General features: G+C 41.2%; 1 non-coding gene across 1 annotated transcript; it reads left to right on the plus strand.

Moving 5' to 3' along the window:
• The first annotated feature begins 4,556 nt into the window (after positions 1–4,556).
• LOC125110438 (U2 spliceosomal RNA) lies at positions 4,557–4,746 on the plus strand. The gene has a single exon (XR_007130621.1). It is a non-coding gene; the product is annotated as a U2 spliceosomal RNA (small nuclear RNA).
• The last annotated feature ends 1,737 nt before the right edge of the window (positions 4,747–6,483 follow it).

Genomic DNA, 6,483 nt, shown 5'->3' on the forward strand with positions numbered 1-6,483 from the left:
CTTTCTCTTACTGATTGTGCTATTACTGACTCATAGCTTCCTTTCCCTGGTTCTCTGATCAACAAAGTATTAAGATGGTAAAAGAATCCGATTCTTCCCTCACCTATTCAAAGAAACACTTAGCTGGTGTTCTTTTAGTTATCTCCAGGATCTGGTGTGAATACGCTTCTGCTAGAAAACCAGAATTAGGGATTAAACCTTAAATCGGACAGGTTCTCCTTGATAACCACCACCTTTCCTTCAAAGTCTGATAGAAGAATTGCTCTTGGAATCATTTAACTTTATTTTTAAGACAATGACTTCTACTGGAAATAGAAAACAGGAAATAGGAACTGGAAGTTTAAGCTTGCCTTTCTCCATCACTGGGCGGCGCTCTTCATTAGGGTAGGAACCAGGTCTACCTATTCACCACTGTGCCCCTTAAGGTAAGAAGTTGATACTAGATGAGTTTCTAGCAAACAATTTTTTGAGCACGACCTATTACACAGATACAAGTGAACTGAGTCACAGTGTTCAGCTTTCGTAACTCTTTCCTTTATTAACTATAGTTTCCTGCTGAATGATGCTCCTGAGAATATTTTGATATAGTAAGCCTAAATGAGGTATACTTTTCTGAAAATGTATCCAAGTCCTCACAGTCAGTTAAAAGCAGTATTTTTAACTGTACTTTTAACTGTTAGCAGCATTGATAGGAAAAGTGAACAATGTATTGGAAACGAAAGCTTATCGTTAGAGCCAAGTTAATGATGCCTCTACTTCCGCTTACCGGCTAAAGCGAAAAGCAGTACTGATACAGAATTACTGAACCCTGAGTTTGCATTCGGCGTGTCCTCCCTTTGGTTCACGTGAGAACCCATCGAAGTCACAGCAGGGACAAATATCTGCTCAAAGCCTCCTAGAAAAATTACCTGGTACTCTTAGCACCTGCAAGAGGGTCCTTTGAACTACCTTCGGAAACCCACAGAGTTTACAGAGTTTTGCTGTGATGCCTATAGATTAGATACAAAAAGTAGACGTTTCATAGGCTGAGTGAAGAGTCCTAATAAAATTATATAAAAATTGTACACTCACGTCTCATACACTGGAGAAAATAAATTACATTTATAGGTGTTGATACTGTGCTATATCAGCAGTGATATAAAAAATGGCCTTAATGTCCCCTTGGGCTTGTCAAACTCCAGACAGGTTTCTTCCTCACTAGAGGTCCCTGGCCTCCTGGAGCATTTGCTCTAAAAACTTGTCATTGTAAATTCTTCCTCTTCGCCTTTGAGACGCAGTCTTCTCCCAGCCTCTTGCCAGTTTTACGACCCAAGGATGTCTGTCACAAGAACGTGGGGCTGTCCCTTAGAAATGAACTCATAGAGAAAGGCCTTCCTGACTGCCAGTCTCTGTGGGAGAGCAGGAACCTATAAACACTAATTAGCAAGATGGCCTAATCTTTTTGACCAATCTCCTCTAATGTCCTCCTGGATTGTTCCCTTAGTTTATCATACCCTTACAAACTTCTCTGCCTTTTTTGTTTCAAAGGAGTTGAGTTCAATCTCTCTCTCTCTCCCTCGCTCGCGTTTCTGACCCCGTTGCAACAGTTTTGAGCGGTCTTCCTCGCCTGTTTAACTCTATGCAATGTCCTGCTTCTTTGAAAGTGCCCTGAAGAACATCCTGCAAACTATATGTTGCAAAAAGATGACAAGATCAGATTTTAAGGCTTGAGTAAAACTGGTTTGGCTTTATTATTGTAAAATATATTTCATAAAATTAGGACAAAGCATTTCACCCTGAAAGATACTTCCATTATCTAAAATTTTAAAAATCAACATAGTTCAATCAAAAACTATAGTTGAGAGACAGATGTCCTGAGAAGTTGTAGCATCATCAGAGTTTATCATACATTCTATGAATAAATTTCAAACACACTAAAGAATCTGATTTTCTGCAAAGCTACAACAAAGGATACCTACTAAACATTCTTCATTTTACTAATAAGGATTTTACTTACCCAAGTATTAATATCTACTATTCAATATTCCATAGGTAAATGTGCAATCATTTTTGTTCATTACTTCTCATTAACAAAAACCCAGTACTTTCATTTTTGTTTTTTGTTTGTTTTTTTAAGGGCTGCACCTGTGGTATATGGAAGTTCCCAGGCTAGGGGTCGAATTAGTTGTAGCTGACAGTCTACACCACAGCCACGGCAACGCCTGATCCCAGCCACACCACAGCCACAGCAACGCCTGATCCCAGCCACACCATAGCTCATGGCAACACTGGATCCTTAACCCACTGAGCGAGGCCAGGGACTGAATTCATGGATACTAGTCAGGTTCATAACTTGCTGAGCCACAACAGGAAATCCCAGTACTTTTATTTTGTGCCTATGCTATTATGTTTTCGTCTTCTTAAATTATAGCAACTCATAATCAAAACCTTTAATACCAATATCACATGTATATTTCAGCCACTTCTAGTCTATTATTCCAAACATATTCAATCCAAACTTTTTAAATGGAGATTATGTATAACCTCCAAAATTTGTGGTACAAAAATTCCTCATATTTATTTCTCAAATGCAAAACTTCCTGTCTTTTTCTGGGACTTTGAAATGAAATAACAACTGAGTCATATTAGCTGTGGCGCCAACAAAAGCCCGAGTTCAAAGTTACTGTCAATTGAAGAATGCCACTACGTCCCAAAGAGGTGAAAATCACTGTTTTCCCATGTGGAAGTGAACTTTTCTCTTTGCTTCTATAAATCCAGGAACCAAGTTCATTTTCAACATTAGTTCATTTTCAACATTACTAATTCATGAATTAGTATTCATGGCCCTTCTTCATGCTTCTTGACCGTCACTTTCAAGTTTGAGCTAGAGGAGGAGTTCCCGCGTGGCTCAGTGGTTAACGAATCTGACTAGGAACCATGAGGTTGCAGGTTTGATTCCTGGCCTGGCTCAGTGGGTTAAGGATCTGGCGTTGCTGTGAGCTGTGGTGTAGGTCACAAACGCGGCTCAGATTGGCTGTTGCTGTGGCTGTGGTGTAGGCTGGCAGCTGTAGTTCCGATTGGACCCCTAGCCTGGGACCCTCCATATGCCGCAGGAGTGGCCCTGAAAAGACAAAAGACCAAAAAAAAAAAAAAAAAAGTTTGAGCGAGAGGAAAAGCCCCTCCTGCTTTCTTCCAACGCCAACATTGAGAGAGGATCAAACATTCGCAGAATCCATATGGTACCTCCTTCTCCTACCTTTTACGGTTATTACGGAGCAAGGGAGGGTTATCCATTCTGCTTCCATCAACTCTTGAATCCTCAAAGTTATCCACCATGGAGACCTTTACACGCTCTTGCTGTGAAGCCGCAACAAACGGACCCACACATCCCACCCACACACACACCTCATGCCATCTTTTTCTTTCTCTATTGTCAAACTGATCATCGCTCCCCTGATGGAGAATAAAGAAGCGGGAAGCTACAGACAGACACTGGGACAGTCGCCAGCCAGGCTGGGTGAAGCTATACTTTTTGTTTGTTTTAATTAAGACAAGAGAGAGAGACTGAGAGACCAAGGTATTAACTCTGCAAAGACCAAAGGGATCTCAATGTACCCTAAACACTAATACTTCAGCAGAATCCTCCTCCCCGACTCCTCAACAGCCTAAGCCAGTGTCTCCTCCAGCTCACGAGAGCCGCTTCCCTCCTGCGGCTCAGCCCAGAAGTCTCTGTGTAGTGATTAGCGGACTCCGTGCAGTCCCGGGCCTGACTCCAATCGCTCTCTCCTTGAAAACTGCTGAGCCTTGATGCAGTAGCACAGCACAGACCAGGCCTGTCACTGGGGCTTGGTCCTCATTACAGCCCAGAGACTTCGGGAGGTTGTTTGTGTGGCTGGAACGTCTTCCTCCCGGTGGCTAATCGATGTTTCCCCAGGGCTCCTGCTCTGTGAATACTTAAGGGCAATGATCACCAGCCTACTGCATGGGGAGTGCATCTAGGCAATTCCACCAAGGCAAGTGACAACAGCTTGAGGTACTATTAGCCCTGTTACATGAAGACAAGTGCTCTCCACCCAACGAAGACAGAGGCTGGCACCACTCAATAAATCACTGCAGCATCCTTGAAAGCCTAATGTCAGTTCTAAGCCATTAATTTTGGCAGGGTCTTTTGACAGGATGTTTTGAGAGCATGAGAGTATGCATTAGAGCATGCTCTTTCTTGAACCAAATTATAAAGAGCAAATTCTCCCAGTTACCAACCTGGAAAGCCCTTTACGTACTAGGGTAATCAAATAAATCTTCTGACTTTTTCTCCATCAGAGGGTCTCATCCATCACTCAGGATATGGAGAATAACTTTCTTTTAAATAAGAATATGGTATAAATATACTTATCTATGTAGCCTCTGCCTTCACAGACTTATTGATGTTTCAGAAACAGGTATTTGAGCACTTGGCTAGGACTAGACATGCATGAGAAGTTCCCTCTGTTGGCCAAACCCCAGATAATATTATCAAAATTGTCAGTTGATGACTAAATAAGTTCATCCAGAAAACCAACAGAAAAATGTAGCAGAATATCGTTCCTCAGCCTTTTGGCTAAGATCAAGTGTAGTATCTGTTCTTACCAGTTTAGTATCTGATACGTCCTCTATCCGAGGACAATACATTAAATGGATGTTTGGAGCTACGAGTTGGAATAGGCGCTTGCTCCGTCCACTCCACGCATTGACCTGGTATTCAGTACTTTCAGGAATGGTCCCCGCCAACCACAGGAAAAGAAAAGAAAAGAAAAATGCAGCATAATAAACTTACAGAAACTTACAGTAAGGATGCGGTTAAGGATGAGAGGGTATTGCAAGGGCAATGACCAGTCAGAATCGTGTATTCGAGTTGCACCCTTTGTTTGACAGTGACGTCTTCTGTCAAGAGGGAGCTGTTCGAATAGGTGCTAGGATATGAGAATTGCTGGTGTTATTGTAGCAGAGACGTTATTCCGGGAGGTCCCAGGACAACCTTCTTTATACCATAGCCAGTTTCTCGTGTTATGAAATTTTAGAGAGCGGCCACTCTCCACACCATGAAATGCTGATAATTTTGGTGAAGAATGAAGATGAAGAGAACCAAGATATCAATCAATCAATCTATCAAAACAGGATGAGAGATGCTCGCTGTAGAAAGTTAGAAAACAGTAAGTACATACCAAAATAGTTTACAAACGCTTTCATTTCAGGAAAGGTATGATGGGCCTGTAGCTTTTTTTTTTATTTCCCCAATACATTGTGTTGGTTTTTTTCCCTACTGTGCAGCAAGGTGACCCAGTTACACATACATGTACACATTCTTTTTTCCCATATTATCAGGCTCCATCATAAGTGACTAGAGACAGTTCCCAGTGCCTCACAGCAGGATGTGATCTAGAATGATCCAACTGATGGAAACAAATGATCTAAAACTTGAAACTTTTCTTGGAAACAGTAGGTTCAGAAATTAAGCTATCATTTTCAAAGTCCAAACAAAAACAACAGATGCTAGCATTTTGAGGAGTCTAAGGGCAGAAGAAACCTTGACTTTCGCCCCATACTTTATAATACGAATGCAAGAAGCAGGGCTGGAACAAAGGCGAAGAAAGTGACTGGCGAGATTTGAGTAGGTGATACTTAACGCAGTATGTGTTTGATATGTACGTAGCAATTTAGTGGTGAAAGGAATACCACTTTGGAAGTTTTGTAGTCTGAACACAGTACTGAGGTGATTAAGTGGCTTGATGAACTTAAGATATTGGAAAGTATAATAAAATTAAGTGTGTAAGATCATATGAAGTCCCATTAAGACTGTAAAATTCTTGGGTACCTACTTCCCCAAAAGTCATTTCTTTTTTTTTTTTTTGTCTTTTTGCTATTTCTTGGGCCGCTCCCGCGGCATATGGAGGTTCCCAGGCTAGGAGTCGAATCGGAGCTGTAGCCACCGGCCTACGCCAGAGCCACAGCAACGCAGGATCCGAGCCACGTCTGCAACCTACACCACAGCTCACGGCAACGCCGGATCCTTAACCCACTGAGCAAGGGCAGGGACCGAACCCGCAACCTCATGGTTCCTAGTCGGATTCGTTAACCACTGCGCCACGATGGGAACTCCCCACCCAAAAGTCATTTCTTTTTTTTTCCCCAATTAAATGGTGGTTCCAAAATGTACTGTACCTAACTTAGAATAAATTTTAAATATAGCAAGTCTTCTTATTCTAATAAAATGAATCTAAAATTACTAATCTATTATCTATTTTTCAGATTGTTTTTCTTTTCAGAGGGAACACAGTTTCGAATTCGTCATTTGTTCTTCCAGATGTCAAATAAGAAAGTTTTCCTTCAGATTTCCAAACAAGACGCTTTTGAACACAAAGGACATGCATATTGCTTTACTTCAATATTTTTGCAAATATCGGCAAACATTTTGCAAATACTGCAAACATTTACTTTACTACAAAAAAAAAATTAAACTAAAATAAA

This window comes from Phacochoerus africanus, chromosome 10 (genome assembly GCF_016906955.1).
Source record: "Phacochoerus africanus isolate WHEZ1 chromosome 10, ROS_Pafr_v1, whole genome shotgun sequence".
NCBI lineage: Eukaryota > Metazoa > Chordata > Mammalia > Artiodactyla > Suidae > Phacochoerus > Phacochoerus africanus.